At 37.7% G+C, this 26,423-nt stretch overlaps 1 long non-coding RNA gene across 1 annotated transcript in view; it reads left to right on the top strand.

Moving 5' to 3' along the window:
• The first annotated feature begins 13,406 nt into the window (after positions 1 to 13,406).
• LOC141585442 (uncharacterized) overlaps positions 13,407 to 26,423 on the top strand; it is a 139,308-nt gene continuing 126,291 nt past the window's right edge. The window contains exon 1 of the long non-coding RNA XR_012518918.1: positions 13,407 to 13,841. This is a non-coding gene — a long non-coding RNA (uncharacterized LOC141585442). The remainder of the gene's footprint in view (positions 13,842 to 26,423) is intronic.

Raw genomic sequence — 26,423 nt, forward strand, 5'->3', positions numbered from 1 at the left:
GTCCCTTGTTGTGCTTGGTTGCTAGGCGACGCCGCGCTGCGCCTGCGCACCTGGGCCCTGGGAGCCTTCGGGGCTGCAGGGGCGCCTATTGTCCCACGGGGCCAGCGGCCACTGTCGGAGGAGCCCAGTGCGTCCTCGACTACCTGAGTCCAGTGCTTTCGGAGAGAGTGGAAACTGGGGGTGGCAGCTGTAAATCAGGAGGCAGTTCAGCCTGAGTTTCTGGCCCGAGGGCTGGCTGTGGGTTTAAATATGCAAATACTATTGCATTCTTCTAAGTACGGGCGTCAGCCAGAGTCTCTGCAGATGAAACCCACGTTCATCCCTTCGTGCTCAGACGCCGCTAAGCTGCAGACCTGCACTGCCAGATTTCCCTGCACTAGGATGTCCAATCCGTTCGCACAGAACTTCTCATGACCCTTCAAAGCCCCGTCGTCTTCCTCTTCTGGCCATTCTTCAATCGCCTAGACCCCGAGGGAGCTTCAATTTCCCTTCTTCCTCCCATGCCCTCTAACCAGAGTCATCACTTCAGCCACCTCTTGGCGGCTTACATTTTGTTTCCTGCCTGTTCCCTTTCTTATATTCGTACTGTCACTTCAATCCAGCTCGTCATTTTTTGGCCTTCTGGCTGATGACTTCAGTTCCTCACTCTTTCCAGTTCTTTTTACATATCACAGGCAAATCAGCCTTCCAGAAATCATTGTTCCAGTCTCGTCACTTCCCTACTCAAATGTCGGTGGCTTCCTAAGATAAACTTTCAACACACTGGCCTGGTATTTAAGACTGTCTGCTCCATCTCTGTTCCATCTGTGCAACCTCATTTTCAACCACTCGCCACCACCCAAGTGCCAGCGGAACTTACTGTTCCCCACAGTTTGCACACTTTTCTCTAGATTTTTTGCTCATCTATTCATCATTTCGTTTTTCAACAAATATTTACAAAGTACCTTCTATTTCCCAGGTCATGTACCACACCTGGAATATTCTTTCATTTCCACTTAATTAAGCCTAGCTCAAATGCCAACTTCATGAAATATTTTTGATTGCCTTTAGCAAACAGTCTCTCCTTCTCCTCTTAGACTTTGCAAATTCCATGTCCTACTGGCCTCCCAGTCCTAAGAAATGATAGATGCTTCTTATAATTGCTACTTTTATGTATCATATGTTCTCTCCTCACCTTTTAGATTGCCTGATAAACAGCTTTATAAAAATGACGATTTCTATTCAGTTTTCCATGGTTTAATATCTGGTGTGATTTCTATATAGAAAAGATGTTAAGTAGTGGTCATGGAAGTAAGAAAAGGATTAAGACCAAACCGTATCAAGAAAACCAAAGAAAGAGTTTCAAGAATAAAGCATCATCAAGTGCTATATGAGTGGACCTTGAATAATACACACCTGTATCTTGAGCCTCTCCTTCTCTTCCATGTTTTTTCCTGTCAGTATATAATTAGGGTGAAGTCTCTCCCATGCCTCATCTAAAAATCAGAAACAAATAAAATCCCTTTGATCTTGTTGTTCCTTGTAACCATTATTCTATTGTTCTCGTTAAAAAAATGTCGCCAGCATTAGATACTTAAACAATTTTAACTTCCCATTTGCTGTTCAGACTATAGTGACCTGTTTTCATCCCAGCACTAAAACTATCCATATCCATTGGATGCTTCTTAGTCCTCATCTTGCTTGACGTTGCTGCTGCATGTAACACTCAACGGCACCTCATACTTGAAACTCTTTTCTTGGTTTCCTTGATACTGCTTTCTCTTGATCCTCCATCCTCCTCCTACTTTCTTTTATGGCCATACTTTGAAATCTTTTCTATAAAACAGGGTCTCTCTATATTGCCCAGCCTTGTCTTAAACTTCTGGCCTCAAGGAATCCTCCTGACTCAGTCTCCTGAATAGCTGGGATTATAGGAACATATGCCCTGTTATGATTTTTTTTGCAGAACCTTAAATGTTGAAATTTGCCAGGCATCTGTCCCTTGCTGTCTTTTCACACAACATGCTTTTTCTAGGTGATCTTATTTATATTTGTGACTTCAGCTATTACACATACACAGCTCCCCCTCAGACTCTGATACAAACTCTAGACCCATATATCCTTCTACTTGCTGCACAGTTCCACCTGGATACCCACAGGCACTTCAGTCATCAACACTACCCACCTAAACTCATTATTTTCCCAGTATAGACATGTTTTTCCATTTATCTAGGGGTACCAACAGGTGGTCTACCTAAACAGACCACCAAGTCTTACAGGCATCCTAGACTAACTCTCCTCATGCAGTTAGTTATTGGATTCCCCTAAAAGTTTCTTGAATTTATTCTCACATTTCCATTCCCATAGCCCAAGTACAGAAAGTCACTGTCCTTTCCCTGAATTCATCTAACAAGCCTTCTGGCAGGTCTCCCATACTCTAGACTCATCCTATCTTCAATTCATCTTCTCCAAGACAATCAAAGTAATCTTTCTAAGATGCAAATTTAATTTGTCTGTGTCCTTGCTGTCTCCAATAGCTCTAACACATAAATGATGAAATGCAACAATATTCTTAAATTGACACTCAGGGTCTCTCTTCTTCTGACTGACTGCTTTCTACTAAAATAGCTTCTCTCATTGTTCAAAAATATGGCAAACTGCTCAGCATTCTTCAAGTACACCATGACATTTTGTGTCCTTCCTTCCCCTAATCAGCCTGAAGACCACTTCTTCATCTTTCAGATTTTAACTTAGTCATGATTTCCCCCAAAAAGTCTCTTTGTTTCTTCAGAGTGAAGCATTTCTCATTCATTGCTCTAGCTGTACCTTGCACTTGCTCTATTTCTGTTATTTTCACATGATGTAATTTATTTGTTTATATATATGTCTCCCCACCTAGGTTGTTTCTAAATGTTCTTCAAGTAACTAAAGTTTTTTTTAATACTCACTATGAGACAGGCAATGATGAAGTGGTTAAAGTGTGCCATTAAATCCTCACCATAATCCTGTGATGTCTGAATGAAGTACAGGATAATTAACTGAAGGTCACTCTATAGTAAATGGTAAAAACAGAACTTGAACTAAGCTCTGCCTGACTTTTATAGCCGTGTTCTGCACCAATGCATCATACCAGCCCATCCCGAAATTATAGTTTTACAACAAGTTGTGATGCGTTTCTCTGAAATAAATACTAGTCTTTTAATTTTTGTTTTGTAGACTTAGTCTTTGCTGAGTGTCAAATTGTGGGGGACAGGGGGTCATGTTTAAACATACACAGTTGGATGGATTATACAATGGTTTGCAGTTGTGTAACTATCACCCCAGGGAAGTTTCAGAGACCATCTCCATCATCCCAAATTTCCCTCATGCCCCTTTGAAGTCAAATCTTTCCCTCTACCCACCTCCCTGAGAACAACTGCTCTGTTTTCTCTCCCTATCGTTTTGACTTTTCTAGAATCTCCTATACACAGAACCATGCAATATGCTTCCTTTGTGTCTGGCTTCTATAATTTAGCATAGCTTAGGAGATTTGTCCAAGGTGTTGCATTTATCCATAGCTTGTCTCACTTTATTGCTGAGTGGTATTGCACTGCCTAGATGTACAACATCCATTTCCTGATTGATGGACATGCTGGTACTTTCCAGTTTGGGACTGTTATAAATAAATCTGGTTAAATATACAGGGTTTTGTGTGAACATATGTTTCTCCCTTCTTGGGAAAATACCCAGGAGTGGAATTTCTAGGTCTTATGCCATGTGTATGAATAATGTTATGAGTACCTGCCAAATTGCTTTCAAAAGGAACTATACTGTATTTGCATTCCCACCAGCAAAAATTAGAGATGCCATTACTTCATATGGTCTACAGCACTTAATGTTGTCAGTCCTTTTAAGCCATTTTAGTGGGGGTGTAATATTATCTCCCTCTGGGTTTAATTTGCATTTCCTTCATGACTAGCAATGATGATTTTCTTCATGACCTATTCTATGTGCTTATTTGCCATTTCTGTACCTTCTTTTGTGAAGTGCCTGTTCAAATACTTTTTCTACTTTTAATTGGGTTGTTTGTATTCTTCAGTTGTAAGAGTTCCCTGTATATCCTGGTACAGGTCATTTGTCAGATACGTATTTTGGACAAATTTTCTGCCCACATGTGGCTTATCTTTTTCTTAAAAATATCTTTTTGTATACCAGAAGCTTTCAATTTTGGTAAGGTCCAATTCATTCATTGTTTCAAAGGTTAGTCTTGTTTCATTTCATTTTGCTTTTGCCCTACCTAAGAAAGCTTTGCCTAGTCCAAAGGAAAAAAAAAACAAAAACTTCCTTTTATTTTTTGTATTAGAAGTCTTCCAGTTTTGATTCTTGCAGTTGGGTGTATGACACATGTCAAGTTAGTTGCTGTATATGGTAGGAGATGGTTTGAGAATGATGATTTTGCATATAAATGCCCTAATGTTTCAGTATCACTTGAAGGAAACACTATTTTTTATGTATTGAATTACTTTGGCATCTTTGTCAAAAATAAATTTACCCTTTGTAAATGGATCTATTTCTGGGCTCTGTTCTGCTTCCTTGATCAATATATCTGTCCTCACACTAATATCACCACCTTTTGCTTATTGTAGCTTATAAAGCCTTTAAATCAAATAATAGGAGTTACCAAAAAGAACAAATTTGTTATTTTTCAAATCGTTTTGGCCATTGTATGTTCTTTGCATTTTCCTACACATTTTAAAATTAGCTTCTCAATTTCCACCAGAAAATCTGCTGGGATTTTGATAAGAATTACATTTAATGTATAGATCAATTCAGGAAGAATTGACAGCTTATTAACATTGGGAGTTTTCCAATTTATTAACAAAGTGTATGTCCTCATTTACTTATTTTAAAATTTATTTCTTCATGTTCAGGTCTCACACTTGTATTTTTAAAAGCTGGCACCTGAGTATTTTTATAAGTGTTTATGCTATTATAAAGAGTATTTGTTAAATTTCAATTTTGAAATGATTCTTTCTAGTTTAAGAAATATATTTTTTTATATTGATCTTGTCTACTGTGATCTTAAGCTCACTTATTAGTTCTAGTAAATTTTTTGTAGATTCATTAGGATTTTTGTGTAGATGATCATATTATCCACAAGTGAAGACATTTTTGCTTCCAATCTGGTTATCTTTCTTTTTGGAAAAGCAAAAACTTGTCTTGCCTTGTTGCTCAAGGTAAAATCTTTAATACAATATTGAATAGAAATGGTAAAAGAACATCTTACCTTGTGTCAAATCTTAGGGAGAAAGCATTCAGCCTTTACCATGAACTATAGGCTTTTTCAAAGTGTCCTTAATCAAGTCAAGAAAGTTTCTTGTTTGCTGGTGAATTACTGTATTGAATTAAGTTGAAATCTGTCAAATGTTTTTGTTAACATTTACTTTAATAATTATACGGTTTTTCCTCTATGGTCTGTTAGTATGGTGATATTACATGGAATTATTTTAAAATGTTGCATTCCTGGATAAAGTCCCACTTGGATATTTTGCATTACCATTTTACACAAAACTGGATTTGATTTGGTAGTATTCATTTAAAGATCTTTGCATCTATGCTCATGAGGGAGTTTGGTCTGTAGTTTTCTTTTCTCATAATGTCTTTGATCATGGTTTCATGATAATGCTGGCTTCAGAAAATAATTTGGGAAGCATTTTCTTTATGTAGAATTGGTAAGTTTTCGCCCTTTGATGTTTGGTAGAATATATCAGTGAAGCTATCTTTTTTTTCTGTGGGACGGTTTTTAATTATGAATTTTATTTTTAGTGGGTACACAGCTATTCAGGTTATCTATTTCTTCTTCAGTGAGCTTTGGTAGAATATATGAGTAGAGGAATTTGTCCAGTTAGGTAAGTTGCCAAGTTTATTGGTATAAATTTGTTCATAGTGTTTCCCCAAGTCACTCTTTTAATATCTGTATTATGTATAGTGACGTCCCACTTTCATTTGTGATATTGCTAATTTGAAAATGGATTCAAAATTTTTTACCTGTATAACCTGCACATGAAAAGTTTATAGCAGCTTTATTTATAATCACTAACAACCAGAAGCAACCAAAGAGGATTCTGAATAAATGAACTGGTATAGTCTTACCGTTGAATACAATTCCTCAATAAAAGAAATGAGCAATTAATTTACATAATAAAATTGATGAATCATAAATTAACTTTGCTGAGTAAAAAAGGCCAAACCAAAAGCCTACAAAATTGTATGACTCCATTAATGCTACATTTTTTAAAAGGCAAAATTGTAAGGACTAAAACAGACTAGTGGTTACTAGAGTTTTTTGTTTGTTTGTTTGTTTGTTTTTGAGACGGAGTCTCGCTTTGTTGCCAGGCTGGCATGCACTGGCACGATCTCAGCTCACTGCAACCTCTGTCTCCCAGATTGAAGTGATTCTTCTGCCTCTGCCTCCCTAGTAGCTGGGATTAACAGGAGCATGCCACACGCCTAGCTAATTTTTGTATTTTTAGTAGAGATGGGGTTTCACCATGTTGGCCAGGATGGTCTCGATCTCTTGACCTCATGATTCGCCCACCTCAGCCTCCCAAAGTGCTGAGATGATGGACGTGAGCCACTGTGCCCAGCTGCTAAACTTTCATAGCAGGAAGAGTATATGACTCGGGGAGCACAGGGAAAAAGGGAATTTTTAGGGTGATGGAACTAATATGATCTTGTAGTTGTAGATACATGACACTGTACTTTTGTCAAAACTCATAGAACTTTACAGCATAAGAAGTGAAACTAAATGCATACTAATTAAATAAAATTAATCAGGGGGTTAGAAGAGCCTAGGACAGAAAACAGACGGTCATAAAAGAGCTTAACTGTTACAAATGTATGACATAACCTCACTGAGGCAGGCAGAGAAAATGAACTGATCTAATTAACTTTGGGAAACCTTGTTTTGACTGGAAACTATAAGACTAAAAACAAATGGAACAGTACATCAATAGTGCATTCTACCAGGCAAAGTTGTTTCTCATAGAGTTTATGAATGTTAATAATTCTGGAGTCATTGTACATTTATTTTAGGGTTGAGCAAATAAATAAATGTTTATTATTTAGTGGTGGGAGCCATGTTTCCTACTATTGTAAAGAAAAGTTACAGATAAGCAAGGCAGAGGACTAGAACAAACTATGTAGGATTAGATCAGGATTAAAGACATCACTACAAACTCATGTTTAGCTTATTATATGCACAGATGAACAGATACAGAAATAATCGTAGATGCATTTCTGTGGGTCAACATATATATTCCTATATTCCCTAATCTGTCTACTAAGAGGACCTAGAAGCAATGACATTCCAGTAATAAGTACATCTAGCACCCAGGCCTTTTTTTCTAATACCATTCTCCGATAAAGGGAACCAGGACTCCTTGGAGAAATAGTTTATTCTAAGTCTGGGGAAGGATATATACGAGATGAATCTAGAGCCTCTTGTATTACCAGAATGTGAGAAAGTGCTCAGAAAACAAAAAGATGAGGGCATGTTAGGAGGACACAGGAGCCAACCTGAAGGAGCTTTTAGAGGTCAAAGCTGAAAGCATTTAAGAACTCACATAAGTAGCATAGTACTGGACTATAACACAAAGTATTAAATAAACATCCATGAGTCCATATTTATTTAAATAAATAAATGAATGAATAAATAAATGGGGATGAGGAAACAAATCTCCGTTACAGAAGACCTCCAAATATTTTATGTAGATAATCCTCCCTCTCAGAGGTATGGCTTAACTCTTCCCATATCCCCACTCGAATGTAAGCTGCTCTTTGTGACTTGCTCCCAAGTAGTAGATTCTGGAAAGGAAAGAAGAGCAGTAATTTTAGAGTGGAGAACCTGGCAAACACTGCCTCATCCAGGTGGTCAAGGTTAACATCATCCATAAGTCATGTATGTAGAATGTAGCTTGATAAGATGTTATGGTGTCTGGGTGTGGTAGCTCATGCCTATAATGCCAGCACTTTGGGAGGCCAAGGTGGGAGAATCACTTGAGTCCAGGAGTTCGAGACCAGTCTGAGCAACATAGTGAGACCCCATCTCTACTAAAAATAAAAAATTAGCCAAGAGTGGTGGCATGCACCTGTAGTCCCTGCTGCTAGGAAGTCTGAGGTGAGAGGACCACTTGAGCCCAGGAGGTTGAGGCTGCAATAAGCTGTGATCATGCCACCATGCTCCAGCATGAATGACAGAGCAAGACCCTGTCTCAATAATAATAATAATAATAATAATAATAATAATAATAATGAAACAAAGATGTGATGAGAACAGCACTTCACCTCTGCAGTCTTCCTTCAGAAAACCAATGACCCAAGTCTAACCATGGGAAAACATCAGAAAAACCCAAATAAAGAAACATTCTGAACAAAAAAATCTGGCTAGTGCTCTTCGGGAGTATCAAGATCGTCAAAGATAAAGCAAGTTTGAGAAAATATCATAGACCAGAGAGGGGTCTATGACGTCAAGCTTCCTGCAGGAATGTAAGATCCTGAATGGGACCCTGCAGCAGAAAAAAGACATTGACAGAAACTGGTAAAATCTGAACAAACCATGGAGTTTAGTTTGCAGTAATGTTGCAATGTCGGTTCTTTGTTGTGGCAAATGTGGTGTCATAGTAATATAAAATGCAAACAATAGTAGGAACTGGGTGAGGCACATATGGAGGCTCTCTATACTATATTTAAAACTATTCTAAATTTAAAACTTTGTTTTAAAAAAGATAGAGCAATTTCATGCTGCTCTTTGTTAAATCTTGCTATCTATTCCTTAAAGAAATCAGGTAACTTATTTGTCCTTTTTTTTCTGATTGTTTTCCATAGTGTCATTTAACATGGTGGTCTGTAGGCTGTTTTATTCTATTAATGGGTGTTTATATCCAGAGATTAATACATTCCAGTGCAGTTTTTGACAATAACCCACCATAGGAAATGCTATATATTTTCTATTGTATCACATCAGAAAGCATAAAATTTCTGGATATCTCCCTTTTGATGACTTCATGAGTAGGTTCAGGTCTTACTAGCCTGATATTTTTCACTATAAAATTCCACTCAGCTTTTTATCTATTAGCTTGAGTAGCCATTGAGCATGATTTTCTGGGTCCATGATTTCATTAGATTTTTGCAGAATGGTGGTCTTCTATGTCCTCCATTACTTCTGAATTTATTAGCTATTGTTCTAAGATATTTTCTCATCAACTATCTGATTAACAGGAAATATTGTTCATATACGAAAGGCAGGATAAATGTTCGACTCTTTCCTTGTTTTTACCAGTTTTGGGGGTTGATGCATTGTTATAACCTAGAACCTCCAAAGGTAATTAATGAGTTTTGGTTCTTTATTAGCAATACGAACACATGGTGTAACAGATATATTAAAATCGATCATAGTCACCATTCCTTTAGATATTCAGATTGTCCTATATTGGACAGTGGGAGCCCTTTTTAAATTTTCATTTATTTATTTATTTATTTGTTTGTTTGTTTTAGAGACACGGTCTGACTCTGTCACCCAAGCTGGAATGTAGTAGTGCAATCATAGCTCACTTTAACCTCCAATTCTTGGGTTCAAGTGATTCTCCCACCTCACCCTCCAGAGTAGCTAGGATTATAGGCACACAGCTAATTTAAAAAAAAATTGTGAATATGAGATCTCACCATGTTGCCCAGGCTGGTCTCAAACTTCTGACCTCAAGCAATCCTCCTGCCTCTGCCTCCCAAAGTATTGGGATTACAGGTGTGAATAACTGCACCCAGCCTGAGAGCCCCTTTAATTTCTGGTGTCCTTTTGAAGTGACTCCAGCAGCCTTTGATAACTTCCCTATTCTTTAGTATAAAAACATTTCCAGCTTATCTTTTATATTTTATGTCCCCAAACTGGAATCCAAAGAATCTAGTTTTGCTATGCTGGAAAGTGACATTTAGAGACCATAATCTAGACCCTAGGTTATTCATTGCTCTTGAGTCATTCATTGCTCCTAGGCCTTTTCAGAAGCCTGGTGAAGCTGTGCATTCAGCACACATTGTGCTGAAATTCAGAGGTCCAGACTGTGAAAATGAGAGGTAACATACCAGTGTGTGGAAGTCATAGGAACTCTCTAGTCCTGTAGCCATAGCTTCTAGGCATTTAAAACTCTAAACCTGTCCTTTTTTGTCTCAGAATGAAGAGGTATAACCAAAAGTAATCTGCCCATCTCATGTCCCTTGTAGTTCTTTTGTGTACCACATTGTGTTATGACAGTAGCCACTGGGTCTGTCAAAAGTGTCCAATATGGCCTGGGCAACAAAACAAGACCCCATCTCTATGAAAAAAGTTAGCTGGGTGTGGTGGCAAGTGCCTGTGGTCCCAGCTACTTGGGAAGCTGAGGTGAGAAGATAACTTGAGCTGAGGAGTTTGAGGCCTCATTGAGCTATGATCATGTCACTGCACTCCAGCCCAGGTGACAGAGTGAGATCCTGTCTCTCAAAAATAAAATAAAATTAAAAAGTGTCCAATGGTTACCTCTTTCCAGAAAACCACAGATAACTTCCAATTTTTTAAGACATCCTCTCAAATTAAGCAGATTCTCACTGTTTTCAAATACAAGTAGGTCACATGACCAGTTCTGGATTTCTGTCTTTGAGCTTCTAAAATCACAAACCACTCTCTGGTTCCATGTATTATATTATTCTATTGCAGAAAACAAAATCAGTTCTAACTAGTGGGGAACTACACTTGTAGTGTTGTTGAGAGGGCTGAAGGAATAGTTTCTAGGCTCAGCATTAGAGATGAATTTCAGAATAATACTGCAGAAATGGTCAACCAGGAAAGCCAAGAGATCAGGAAGCTTAAGTCACTTTCAGGTAGAATAATGAGGATAATCTCAATTTGACATTTATGTTCACTAATTCTTCTCTTCCTCACCCTAATTAGGCTAATTTGTTTTCGTCTTGGAAAAGTTATCAAGTGAAACAATAGTGCCTAGCAAATCATGCCAGCTCCACCCACAGCATTTATATCTCAAAGAGAAAAAGCTTTGAACTTCTTAGGGCAACTGCAAGTTCAAAATAAACAAAGTTCTCTTGTGAAATCAGGTTCACCAGGATTACGGTAACTTAAATTTCATAGCTAAAGCCAGGTTGCATTTATCATTGCAGAATCATTCATTTAACAGCCTATGTGAAAATGTGTTTGAGAACAAGGCAAAGTCATAGAAAAGATGTCACTTTCATATAGTAGCATTAGTAGATCCATTTATGATGTGAGACAGCACAGAGGAAGCACTAATCTAGAAAATATTTAAATCAAAGAAAGACTGATGACTCTATGGACATTTCTAGTAATGTGCAGTTAATACATCTAGTTCAGGCTGCCTAAAGAGAAATGCCTGGAAAAAAATATTATTTGTTCTACAAAGAGGTACCAAAACCAAGTTCTTGAGATAAGATATTTAAAGGACTATATGAATATATCATAACAAATAAGATAAGTTAGAAACACTGTTTAAATGGATATGATACTGATTCTGTGGTAGGTTAAAGGCTTCATGGAAAGAGTTTACAAATACTCTGAGTGAAAGAACCCATCATTTTAATTACACAGAAATGTTAGTGTAAAAAATTTTTTCATGAATCTATAGTTCATATTATATGATATTCTCAAGATGGTGAATCCAAGCCACTATAGTCATACCTGTTTACAGCTCTATACAAAGAATTAAGATTTAAAAAAAAAAAATCAAAAAACAAAAACAACAAAAAAAAACCACTCTCCTGGCACAGAGGATAACCAATGAAATTTTTTGTAATACCTGCACTCAAATAACAATTGAAATTTATATGAGTATAAATTATTCTTGCTTTACAGAGTTGAAGATTAGTTGTCAGCTTAAAAAAATGTGTTAACTAACATTTTGAGCATTTTAATACACATGATTCAAGTTTGGAAGAACCACAAGAAATATAATAATGTGCACTGTCAACATTCGTGGATTTATAACTACCAATATTTAATTAGTGTTGGAATTTGGACGCTAAAGAATCAGACCAGACAAGCAATATCTAGTTTTTCTGGAAGAAACACTTTATTAAAATTTTGAAGTACTTAATAAGAAAACATTTTAAAAGATTCATAACCATTTGTTATCACAAGCTATTTCAACATTGAATTTGTCAAAGAAAGGAGTTATATTTAAAAAGTGATAAGCCTATGAAATACAAATTTTAAAAGTTCAAAGAACAAATTATCTGATAAAGAGCAAGAAAGCAGTCTTAATTCATTAGAGACAAAGCAAGAATTTGCTACTTTTTACATCTACTTGTGTAAACAGTCTCTGACCAAAGCAGCTTAGTGAAAAAAATTATTAAATATTCTTTGTTATACATTTATGATAAAGAAAATGAAATAAAAATTAGTGTGGATATATTAAATTCTGATTTCATGAAACATTTACTAATAAAAATAGCCACACATTTTTAAGTGAGATCACTGAGTTTGCCCCTGCAGATATTTTACACACACACACACACACACACACACACACACACACACACACACATCTAATTTACAACTCGAAATTGCTGCATGTAATTTATTTTCTTTTCTTGTTTTCTGAGAGAGGGTCTTGCCCTCTTGCCCAGGCTGGAGTGAGCAAGGTGACTATCGAGAATATGCAACATTTTGATGAGAAATTACTGCATCCATAGTCCTAGCTACTTGGGATACTGAGGCAAGAGGATCACTTAAGCCCAGGAGTTGGAGGCCGCAGTGAACTATGATAATGCCACTGCACTCTAACCTATTGACTCCCCCAAATCTCTTCCAGTTTGACTGGAAGGCTCAATGTGACTTACAAATATTATCATCTTCTGAAAGTGTCTTGGTGTGGAGAAGTTTGAGGCACTCATCTAAAGCCTTACTGACCACCATTAAGTTCCTACTTCGATCTACAGAATTTTGTTCACAACAGTCCTAGTGTAGCAACTTGCCATTATCCAAACATGCAGAGATCACGAAATGTGTCTTTTGTGTAATTTTTAATGAAACTTAGTCTTACCTTCCCTAAATCAGCCAACGTTCTTTCTTGATATTGAAGTATTTGAGCAGAAAATTAACTATGTTGACATACGTTAATTTTGCAGTGTTAATAATTATAGTCGTAGCTGAACATAAACTAGGACTAGAGGAGGTGAGAAATCATGACGGATTTTCCTTTCCTACCACAGAAAACAATCTTGCTGCATCTAGGTTCTTATGGACCTTCAGACTCAGTATCTTTCTCCCCTAGACTGTGTCACAGTCAACATAGCTATTTCCCTGTCTAGATTACGTTTTATCTCCCATGCACTACCCACAAGTACTTTGGTGCTGTTCGTGTCAGAAACTAATTAAACCACATGATAGTATCAACTCTCCTATTTTTAGCAACTGAGAGTCTTAACACAAAAAACTTGATTTGACTCAGTAGATATGTTCTAGAAAATAGGTTTTTAAAAAAAGAATGTTTGAAATCTAATTATACTTCGAGAACAGTAAGAGAGTTGACTATTTAGGGAAATCTGAGAATGAATTACTTCATAGAAAAAAAGCAAATAACTTTTACTTAGGACTGAATGTTAGTGTCCCTCCAAAATTTATATGTAGAATCCTTAATCTAAGTGTGATAGTATTTAGAGGTTGAGCCTTTGAGAGATAATTAGGATTATATTAGGTCATTAGAATAAGGCCGTCATGATGTGATTACTGCCCTTAATAGGAAGAAACATGAGATCTCTCTCTGCAACATGAGGATGCATCAAGGAGGCAGCTGTGTGCAAACCAGGAAGAGAGCCCTCACCAGGTACTGAATCTGCTCACACCTTGATCTTGCACTTCCTCCAAAACTGTGAGAAACAAATTTGTGTTGTTTAAGGCACTTGTGGTATTTGTGATAGCAACTGAACTGACTAAGATATACTTCAGTAAAGAAAGCAATTATTATTTGTCTACTTTTGAAATCTAAATTCGCCTCAAGTGAAAGGGTGCATCTGTACAATACTAGGTAGGTGATCATAATACATTCATTTTAATGCAGTCTTTGAATACATTTCCATCCAAATTGAATTAGTCATATGGTTGATCATTGTAAATCAATTGAAATTAGTCAAAGATAAACAACAAAAATCTAAAGACTTCTGTTTTCTGTAACATTCAGTTCAGTGTTAGCTATGTAAAGAAAGCCACAAACAGTATGTAACCTTTCACCATTTCTAAAGCTTAAGCATACATAGTTTGCCAACATGTACCGTAAATAGTTGCTGTTTCTCTCAACAGTAGATTGCCACAAGGCAGTTTCTTCCACCACATTGTGTTATTTAAAAGTTATCTGCTTTGTTGGCTGCTGTTCAAGGGAGCTCTTTGCCTGTAAATCCTCTTTACCTCATGCTATGGGGGAAGCGAAATCTTGGCACAATTTCAGAGTGTTTGTCTTCTTGTACCGGGGAGAAAAAAAAAATTAACTGCTCCAAAGACTGACACTGCTCTGCAAATGGCCATGAAACAGTGGGAAGTCCTGTTGGCTATTCAGAAGGGTAAGACTACCAAGCGCCCACAGCGAAAAATAAGATCCCCTCAGACTAGAGGCAGCCACTCTATAAAAAAGATCATTTAAAAGCCTGAATGACAGAGTTCCGAAGTAAATAAGGCTCATTGTGCACTTGACTCTGGGCCTTTAAAATCAGCTTAACTTAGTGGACAAGGTCCTTAAGTAGCAGTCATTTACTTCTTAGACAAGTTTTTGCATTATTTTGACTCTGAACTTGGCTTCTGTAATTTGCATTGTGGAGATAGCAGCTTGTTTGCTAGTGGTTGTGAAGTTTAAGAGAAAATATGGTACATTTCACTTAGAAAAAGAGTAAAAACAGATGTCTAAGACAACCTACCCCTTTGAGATAACATCATCTTCTATGAAGGTGCTCCAAAATGGCTTCTTACAGTGGTGGAAGAAATCCTTCTACCTGGAATGTGTAATCCATGCTGGTGGATACACTTCAGGTACTCCTGTCAGAGCAACATCTTGATTAAAAAGCGATTCCCCTAGATTGGCTTCTGATATTTAGTTTGTAAGAAAAAAAAAGGAATAACTGTGCTTGTTTAAGAAAGGATCCCCTGAACTGAGGGCTGGATTGATCTAAAACCCAGTTCAGAACCACCAGAATAAACTATACTGAGTAGAGTGTGGTTGAGGGGCTTCCCCAAGAAGGCCAATGTGTTGAAAGTAGAGGGGATGGATCAATGAGCACTTCTCTTTGCCTGTTGTGGTGAGTTGTGGGTAATACTATAGCACGTGGAACTATTGAGGCCAAGATCCTGGGTCTGATCTCTCTAGGGTTTTCTGGCCAAATTAGGCCAGAGATTGTGACTTGATCAAAACTGACACAAGACTACTGCTACAAAAGGAAGGCTGGGCTCCAGTCTTTCCAAGAACATGTGACTATCACCCTAATTAGAGAGGGTCCTATGGCCTGCATTTAGAGGGTCCTTCATGTTTGAGGGCCCAGGCCAGTCTGCATGGGTCTGGTTCCAAGGCAGCATTGTTTTGGGCATAGTAAGTTTTGTTTCCACAAATTATCAGAATTTGGGGTCTGATTTTGTACAGAATTGTCCCCACCCAAATCTCATATTGAAATGCAATCCCCAGTGCTGGAGGTGGGGCCTGGTGGGAGGCAATTGGATCATGGGGGCAGTTTCTCATGAATGGTTTAACACCATCCCCCCTTGGTGCTGTTGTCACGATAATGAGTTCTCATGAGATCTGGTTGTTTAAAAGTATGTGGCATCTCCCCACTCTCTCTGTTCCTCCTGCTCCAGCCATGTAAGACGTACCTGCTTCCCCTTCACCTTCTGCCATATTTGCAAGTTTCCTGAGGCCTCCCTAGAAGCTGAAGCTTCTATGCTTCCTGTACAGCCTGTAGAACTGTCATCCAATTAACCCTCTTTCTTTATAAATTACCCAATCTGAGTTATTTCTTTATAACAATGTGAGAATGGACTAATACATTTTCATTTCAAAATTATTATATTTACCATTACTCACTTCAAGATTTTAAAACATATACAAATACTTAACACAATTAACTAAGATTTGACTCAAATACTTGTACAATAGAAAAAGTAAACAGAGGATGTTACATGATGATCAACAGTAGGATCTTTTGAAATAATTGGAAGGAAAAGACTATCACTGTTTTTTTATTATAGCAGATAGATATATCTAATAGAGAAAAGTTTTAATTATTAAATGTTTAAAGTTTTAATTTTTAGTTTTGAGTATTAACTGTGATATTAGCAAGTGAAATTATGTAAGGTGATGAAAATTATGACACTCAAGAGATTAGTCACCAAGTAAAAGGGTTGATTTTTTTTTTAATTTTTAAGAGACCTCAACTTCAAGGCATCTTGGAGTTAATAAAGTTTTAACAGTTGACTTCAGACATGGAGGATTTATTTTAAATATTACTTCTCAGAATTAAAAAATTAAAGAGGAATAAAATATTCTGCAATGTTTATATAATGAAAGACTGAGACCAACTTTACATAAAGACCAAGTAACAAAACTCTTAAACAGAAATAATTTTCTGTATCCCATTAATCTAAGTTTTTCACCAGGGAGCTGATATATCAAAATAAAGAAAAAGTCCAAAAGGAAAAACTACCAAAAAGATTTCATTTTCTGCTACTCAAAATACGGTGAGATTTTTACTTCAACTTTCACCTCTACCTTTTAAAAACACATTTCTACCTGTGCAGAAAGGAAAATGTAGTTCTACCTATATTCCACTTATTACATAAATTTTTTCATTACAGTCACAGCATGACTACTTGGTCCTTATACATGAGATCTTACACATGCAATACTAGGCTACTGGCTGATATGGTTTGGCTGTGTCCCCACTCAAATATCATCTTGAATTGTAGCTCCCATAATTCCCTCATGTTGTGGGATGATCCCGGTGGGAGATAATTGAATCATGGGGATTGGTTCCCCCATACTGTTTTCATGGTAGTGAATCAGTCTCACGAGATCTGATGGTTTTATAAGGGGAAACCCCTTTTCTTGGCTCTCATTCTCTCTTGCCCGCCACTGTGTAAGACATGCCTTTGCTCCTCCTTTGCCTTCTGCCGTAATTATGAGGCCTCCCCAGACATGTGAAACTGTGCATCATTTAAACCTCTTTCTTTTGTAAATAACCTAGTCTCAGGTATATCTTTATTAGCAGCATGAGTACAGACTAACACAGTAAATTGGTATCGGTGGAATGAGGTGCTGCTGTAAAGATAACCTGAAGATGTGGAGGCAGCTTTGGAACTAGGTAGCAGGGAGGGGTTGGAACAGTTTGGAGGGCTCAGAAAAGACGGGAAAATGTGGGAAAGTTTGGAATTTCCTATAGACTTACTGAATGGTTTTGACTAAAATGATAGTGATATGGATGATGAAATCCAGGCTGAGGTGAGGCCACCTCAGCCTGGAGGAACTGGATGTAGATAAGGAACTTGTTGGGAAGTGGAGCAAAGGTGACTTTTGCTATGCTTTAGCAAAGAGTCTGGCAGCATTTTGCCCCTGCTCTAGAGATTTGTGGAACTTTGAACTCGAAGGATATGATTTAGAGTATCTGGCACAAGAAATTTATAAGCAGCAAAGCATTCAAGAGATTACTTGGATGTGCTGTTAAAAGCATTCAGTTTTAAAAGGGAAACAGAGTATAAAAGTTCAGAAAATTTGCGGCCTGACGATGCAATAGAAAAGAAAAACCAATTTTCTGAGGAGAAATTTATGCTTGCTCCAGAAGTTTGTATAAATAATGAGGAGCCAAATGTTAATCACCAAGACAATGAGGAAAACATCTCCAGGACATGTCAGAGACCTTCACAGCAGCCTCTCCCATCACAGGCCCAGTGGCCCAAGAGGAAGAAATGGTTTCACAGTCTGGGTCCATGGTCCCCCTGCTGCATGCAGCCTAGGGGCCTGGTGTCCTGCATCCCACCTGCTCCAATTATGGCTGAATGGGGCCAGTGTACACTTTGGACCATGGCTTCAGAAAGTACAAGCCCCAAGCCTTGGCAGCTTCCGAGTAGTGCTGAGCCTGAGGGTGCACAGAAGCCAAGAATTGAGGTTTGGGAACCTCCACCTACATTTTGGAGGATGTATGGAAACACCTAGATGTCTAGGAAGAGGTGTGCTGCAGGGGCAGAGCCTTCATGGAGAGCCTCTGCTAGGGCAGTGCACAGGGAAATGTGGGATCAGATCCCCAACAGAGTCTTCACTGGCGCACTGCCTAGTGGAGCTGTGAGAAGAAGGCCACTGTCCTCCAGACTCCAAAACGGTAGATCCACCAACAGTTTACACTATGCATCTGGAAAGGCCACAAGCACTTAATGTCAGCCCATGAAAGCAGCTGGGAGGTGGGCTGTACCCTGCAAAGCCCCAGGGGAGGAGCTACCCAAGGTCTTGGGAACCCACCTCTTGCATCAGTGTGACCTGAATGTGAGACATGGAGTCAAAGAAGATGATTTTGGAGCTTTAAGATTTGACTGTCCCACTGGATTTTTAACTTCCATGGGGCCTACAGACCCTTTGTTTTGGCCAATTTCTCCCATATAGAATGGCTGTATTTACCCAATCCCTGTACCCCCATTGTATCTAGGAAGTAACTAACTTGATTTTGATTTTACAGGCTCATAGGCAGAAGTGACTTGCCTTTCTCAAATGAGATTTTGGACTGTGGACTTTTGAGTTAATGCTGAAATGAGTTACGACTTTGGGAGACTGATGGGAAGGCATGATTGGTTTTGAAACATGGGAGGGACGAGGAGTAGAATGATATGATTTGGCTGTGTCCTCGCCCAAATTTCATCATGAATTGTAGCTCCTATAATTCTCATGTGTTGTGGGAAGGGCCCAGTGGGAGGTAATTGAATCATAGGGACAGTTTCCCCTATACTGTTCTTGTGGCAGTGAATAAGTCTCATCTGATAGTTTTATAAAGGGAACCCCTTTTGCTTGGCTCTCCTTCTCTCTTGCCTGCCACCATGTGAGACATGCCTTTGCTCCTACTTCGCCTTCCACCATGAGTAGGAGGCCTCACCAGCCATGTGGAACTGTGAGTCCATTAAACCTCTTTCCCTTATGAATTACCCAGTCTCAGGTATGTCTTAATTAGCAGCACAAGAACAGACTAATACGCTGGTCTTACTGTTTAACATTCGAATTTTAACAGTCATCAAACAACACTTGTGAATTTTTTCTTTGAGTCCATTAATGCTGATTGTACACATTATTTTTCATATGGGCCTTCAATTTTGGATTATGTTCATTATATTGTTGAGCTTTTTTTTTTTTTTTTTTTTTTTTGTCTCACTATTTGCCCAGATTGGTCTAGAACTCCAGCACTCAAAGGATCGTCCCAGCTCACCCTCCCGTACACATCTTTGAGCATGTCAGTGAACATAATGGAACTCAAAAAATATTTTTCTAAAGTTGGCATTACTAATTGCATTTCTTGGAAACTAATTTGAATAGAACACATACTTTATACTTATGGAAATTAACTGTATTAAAGAGTATTAATTTTTGTGAAAAGAAATATTTGTAATTTCTATTCTATAATTATAAAATCTTGAATCTTAATTGACTCATCAAAATGGGCAATAAGCAAATGATGCTAGAAGTTCTATCATCCATTAGTTCTGAATAGAGCAACATAGGATGTGAAGGGTCTAAGATGGTCCTCCAAGTATCTTCAATCGAGAAAACTCACCTTAAGAGTTAAAGTCAAGAACATGATCCATATCAGCTAAAGTAATAAGTGGTCATTTATTATTTTGGCCTTAAAACCAAGGCGGCTAGATTCCATTTCCATGGCAATTTGCCCCATGACCCAAGCAACGCATCCAGTATTTTGGAGATAGGTAACTAGTAGAAATATTTCAAAATGTAAGAAGCATGAATGTAGATTTGCCAGTTTTATAACTATGAGGAAAATTAAATGATGGTTAAAACTACCTTATAAAGCATTGTTGTGCAATACCAGCAATATTAGTAGAGAAGCCAAAATTCTTTAAAATAATATTTATATTCTATAATTTATAGAGATTTCTATATCTTAAGATAAAAGAACTGAATTTTGAAGATTTCATATAAACATAAAAATACTAAGTAATGTATAAATATTCTTCTTGACAAATAAGTGATAAACTGCAAGTTTAAATGATCAAGAGAAAATAGAGTCCACTGGCTGACTCTTAGATTATTAGAACTGCTGGTCTGAATAAATGCTGAAAATACAGTTGCTGACCCTGTGTTTTGCAGGCTGTTGTTGATTGCTCTTCCCCCCTCCCCCTTTTTTTTAAGACAGGGTCTTTCTGTGTCACCCAGATTGGAATGCAGTGGCATGAACATGGGTCACTGCAGTCTCAACCTCTCAGGCTCAAGTGATCCCCCTACCTCAGCCTCCTGGGTAGCTGGGACCACAGGCATGTGCCTCCACTCTTGGCTTTTTTTTTTTTTTAATTTTCTTGTAGAGATGGGGTCTCACTATATTGCTCAGGCTGGTCTTGAACTTCTGAGCTGAAGCAGTCCTCCTGCCTCAACCTCCCAAACTACTGGAATTATAGGCATGAGCCACCAAGCCTGGCTAACCCTGTTTAAGTAAAGGATATATCAATTATAAAGAACTTTCAGATAATATGAATTACTGTAGAACCAAGATGCAAGTTGCAAATGGTCATAAGAATAATGCCTAAAATGCACAAATTAAAATTTTTCTGAGTATTTCATATGTCCCTATTTCCACAGTTTATTGGTATATAATTCAGGAGAGATTTACTGGCCCCTTCATCTATTCTAGCAGTCTGATACTACTGGATCATAGGAAATAGCTGAAATCAAGGAAATAACTAAAAAAAACCCCAGAGAGAAAAAGCAATGAAAAACCATCATATTTTTTTCAGAAATTCTTTTCTCCTTTTCATTCAGAAGCAACCTTATTTATATAAATTAGAGAATCAGTGGCTCTCTTTGTTGGGAACCTGAATCTTTCATCAGCTCATTTTCTGCTATTTATATTTTTAATGCTGTGTTTCTTTCTGTTTTTATTATTTTAAAGAAGACTGCAGTTGCATCTCTCATTCTTTTTTTATTTTTACAAGAGTTAGATTTACTTATTTAATAAATTGAGCCCACCATTTTTTAAAGAGAGAATTAATCATTAGTTGTTTCAGCAGATACAAAACTGATATTAAAGCCATTACTTACTTCAATTTTAAAACTTTATTCAACTTAATTCTTGGGTATCCCTACGACATATCACATGCAGAAAGGTGCTGTTTTATATGTGAGAAGTTTACTGTTGTTGAAACTCTAAATCAGATACACATCTCAACCCAGCAGTTACGGAGTAGCGAACCTCAACATGGAAAATAAATTTCTTTGTAGAAACACAAATATTTATGAAGGGAGAGAGTGACAGGATATTATCATTCAGATTGTCCTGTTTATTTACTCTGCCTTTGCCTTAGAAAGAAGCAATGCAAATATAGAGGGACTGGAATGCCCTTCACCTCAGAAGGTTGAATGCTAACGTTTCCTTACCCTTGGAGAAGAGGGAATTTGTTTTTTGGGGACTAATGATTTAGGATCCAGGATTAATGGATCTTCAGTGTCCTCTGTGAAACCGAAAGTAAAATTTAAAAGACAAAAAAACAAGAGGGCAGATTGAGTTTAAAGGGAAAAGCAGAGTCTCTGAAAAATACAAGGCTGGTCAGGGGCTTCTCACAAACTGGAAGGGGTCTCCTTCTCACTAATATTCTGTTTTTGGTCCAATAACCCATATTGCATTTAGTTGCTACATTTCCTGAGTCTCCTTCAAAATAAACAATTCCCCAGTCTTTTTCCGGTCTTTTTTTTTTTTTTTTTTTTTTTTTTTTTTGTCTTTTGTGACCTTGACTCTTATGAGGGAGTATTGACCAGTTACTTTGTAAAATGCTTCTCAGTTTGGGTTTGTCAATGGTTGCTGATGATTAGATTGAGACTATGTATTTTTGGCAAGAATCTCACAGAAAAGTTGAGGTGCCCTTCTCAGCACATCATATCGGGAGGCACATGGTGTCAATTTCTTTCTATGGATGGTGTGCATTTTGATCACTTGTTAAGGTGGTATCTCCACTATAACGTTACTCTTTTTCTGTTTGTGATTACTAAGTACCTGTTGAGAGATACTTTGAATCTGTGCAATATCCTACCTGTTTCTCATCACAAGTTCACCCTTGATTTTAGCACCCAACTGTGATTCTTGCCTACAATCTTGTTTGCCTACCAATACTTTGTTTCTATCATTTCTTCTCCACAAACTAATTGGACTTGTACTGTAAAAAAAGAAATTCTCCTTTTTCCTACATTTACATAAGAATATTGGAGAATATATACTAAACAAAAATTTTGGAATCAAGGAGAGTGTTCTAAATAAGGCCCAAAATTAAAATAGCCATAAATGAAAAGATCGATAAGTTTAAGCCTGCAACCAAAAAAAAAATAAACCTTCCATGAAAGCACTATACATACACAAAATCAAAATACAATGAATTAGAAAAATACATTTCAAATGTATACTACTACCTATGTGGGACTATTGTATAATATATGCAAAATTCCTATAAGTTAAAAAAATCCAAAAACCTATAGAAAGTGTATAAGAAATATGCCAGTTAATAGCAAAGGAGCTGCTACATATGACTTTCAGTCATGTGACATTGACTCAACTTCATCCTCACACAGAATAGGGCCACTGCTCATAGTTATACGGATCGGACATCAAGAACTTGAGAAAGCACTATTCACATCAGGGTGTATCTAAAACTATCTTCCCATATTTATACAGTGCACAACTTGCACAACCATATGGCAGCCCTGTGCATAAGAAAAATGCAATTTGTCACCATAATGTGATATCATTTTTCACTCATCAGAATGTCAAAAATCAAGTTTGATAATGCTCTCTGTTAAAGTATGGGGAAACAGGCACTCTGAAGCTCGTGGAATTTTAAATAGGTACAACCTCTGTAGAATAAATTGCTAATATCAAAGATTAAAACCACATACCTACACATACAGGAAATGGCGTGTGTTCAAGAATATTCACGTCAGCGTTATTTGTAATTGCAAGAGAAAAAAATCAACATAAAAATCTCTAAAGAGGGGACTGATTAAATAAATGTTGATTTATTTACTGGTGAAATACTATGCACCCGTTTAAAAATAATAATAATAAGGAATGACAGACCAGGTGTGGTGGCTCACTGCTATAATCCTAGCACTGTGGGAGGCCAAAGTGGGTGGATCACTTGAGGTCAGGCATTTGAGACCAGCCTGGTCAACATGGTAAAACCCCATCTCTACTAAAAATACAAAAGTAAGCCTGGCATGGCGGCACACACCTGTAGTCCCATCTACTTGGGAGGATGAGACAGGAGAATTGCTTGTACCTGGGAGGCAGAGGTTGCAGTAAGCTGAGATCGAGTCACTGAACTCCAGCTAGGTGACAGAGTAAGACTCTGTCTCAGAAAAAAAAAAATGACAAATGACACATATGTATTGGTTTGAAATAATCTCAAAGCGCTATTAGGTTAAAAACACAAGATGCGGACCCATGTGAATATTATGCCACCATTAGTGGAGAAAAAGCTCAGGAAGATAAACAAGTAAATACAGCTGTCCCATCTGGGGAGGAGAGTTGGCTGGCTACAGAGGGTAGGAAAGAGATGAATTTTCATAATATATTTGGTACATTTTGTGTAACATATGATTATATTACTTGTTTAAAGATAAACAAAATCATGTTTAAATTGAAAATGAAAGCAAAACAAAGACTAATGAATAATGTGTGTAGGCAGCCTCTGCCCAAAATGCCCCACCAGTCTTGACAAAACCAGGGGTGTGTCCAATTGACTCCATAATCCAGGGATAATAATCTTCAGCTGTCAGAGCAGTCTGAGGTGGCAGGACACACAGCCAGCCCATTCTTCTGCTGCTGAGACCACCATGCCGATGTTCTCCTGATCCAAATGTCAAGAAAGACTGTAATTCCTTAGAAATCTATGAATTTTGGAAACAAATCTATCCCTACTTCTCTGCTGCCAACGGGCACTTACCCTATCCCACGTCATAAGAAACTTGAATGTTCCACTGTCTATTTCACCAATGACCTTTCTTGGTTTTCCCCTCTGCATCTCAGGAGGATGAGAAGAAGCAAAAAACTTAGTTGCATTTTGCCCACACTCCATCTCTGGGACTGGAAAGTTAGTCTAGTCCTTCATTAGACAAATAGAGATTCAGAAGCAAAATTTTGATAAAACCAAGAGACTCTTGAAAATTTATATTTGATTAATTAAATTTGTCCCTTCATTTCTCTTCCAGGGTTTAGGCCCATCATTTATTTCTGAACTAAATAAAGACTTCCTTTTTCAGTAATATATTTTAAAGACTGTAGCAATGAGGGTATTTATACCACTGCTTTGTTTCAGTAAGGTATTTGATATGGTTTGGCTGTGTCCCCCACCCAAATCTCATTTTGAATTGTAGCTCCCATAATCCCTACATATTGTGGGAGGGACCTGGTGGGAGGTAATTGAATTATGGGAGTGAGTTTTTCACATGCTATTCCTGTGACAGTGAGTAAGTCTCAGGAGCTCTGATGGTTCTATAAAGGGCACTTCCCTACACACTCTCTCTCTTGCCTGCTGTCATGTAAGAGATGCCTTTGCTCCTTCTTTGCCTTTTGCCATGATGGTGAGGCTTCCCCAGCCATGTGAAACTGTGAGTCCATTAAACTTCTTTTGCTTTATAAATTACCCAGTCTCAGGTATGTCTCTATTAGTAGCATGAGAACAAACTATTACAGTATTTATTGAAGAAGCATTGTCATTTTATGGATGTTTTCTATTTCATTTGAGTGATAGGAACAGGGCTAGACATACATGTACCATATTTACAAGAAAATCTTAGTCTTTTATATAAATCCTATCACTAAGCCATCAGTGCTCAGTCTAGGTGATTAGAGGAAAGAAGAGTCAGAAGAGAAGACAGAAAACTGCCAGCTTCAGGAGAAACAGAGACAGCTCCCAGGATAGCTCTTAGGAGGAGGTGATTTAAGCTGAAATCCGAGATGCATTTTAGCCAGATTGACAATGGGTATATCTCATTTCAGGTAGAGGAAATAATATTGACAAAATACGTTTTACAGACTGCAGGAAAGTTATTGTGACATGAGCTGATGGAGTCCATGAGAAAGGGCAGGACATGTGGCTGGGAAGGTAGCATAATACCTTATGCCCCAGGGGTTTGTGGAAACATTTTGAGTTTTATGAGACTCATATTTGAGACTTTGGGAAACTACTTTACAAAACAAGCAAACAACTGAGGTTCATAAAATTAAAGCAAACCTGATTGCACCAAAGAAATCCTACATGCACAGACAGGTATATGTATCACCAGTACAACAAAGATCTCTTCTCCTTCCCTCTAACATGTCCCTTTTAGGGGAAGAAGCATTAAGAGAGATAAGGTTGGAGAGTTGTTCTCTCCTTTGGTACAAAAACTCAATGACCAGCCAAGTGCTAGGAGCAGAAGCAACCCCTTTCTAAATACTGCCATATGTTTTTCTTCCCAGATTAAACCACACTGAACAGGGATGGCAAAAAAGCAACCTTTGAAAAAATAAAAATATTATTACTTAGATATTCTAGTAAACATCCTAAAGTAGCACAGCACCAGAAAACTGTTGGTTGGGATTTTGGGGCCTAAGATCTCTTTATATGGCCAATTTAGGGGAAAATTAATTATCCCACAAGATCAAAGAGCCTTCATCTCAGGTCCTTTTTAAGCTTATAAAATCTGCCAACAAAAACCTCACTTGGGTGTTAATGGGTTTTCCTCTGCCCAGCTGTAGCCTAGCTCTGAAGGAAGAAAAAGAGGCAAATGTTGAACAAGATCATTTGGACTCTTTCTCTCCCCAGGGATAGATCACAGCTGGCTTCCTCTGACTCCACTAAGAATTCATATTCTTCTGAAGACTACATGACAACACTTTCCTCCTATTACTATGACTTAGGCCATTTGTCTTACAAAATAATGCCCCTGCTAAGGTTTGGGTGTTTGTCCCCCCTCCAAACCTCATTGAAATTTGATCACTAATATTGGTGTTGGGGTTAATGTGGGTCATGTAGATCATGGGTGCAGAGCCCTCATGAATCGATTAATGCTTTCTTTCAGAGGTGAATGAATTCTCACTCTCTTAGTTCCTGTGAGAGCTGGTTGTTAAAAAGAGCCTGGAACATCCCCTCTTCCCATGTGAACTTTCACCTTCTTCCATGAATAGAAGCAGCCTGAATC

This window comes from Saimiri boliviensis, chromosome 8 (assembly GCF_048565385.1).
Source record: "Saimiri boliviensis isolate mSaiBol1 chromosome 8, mSaiBol1.pri, whole genome shotgun sequence".
Taxonomy (NCBI): domain Eukaryota; kingdom Metazoa; phylum Chordata; class Mammalia; order Primates; family Cebidae; genus Saimiri; species Saimiri boliviensis.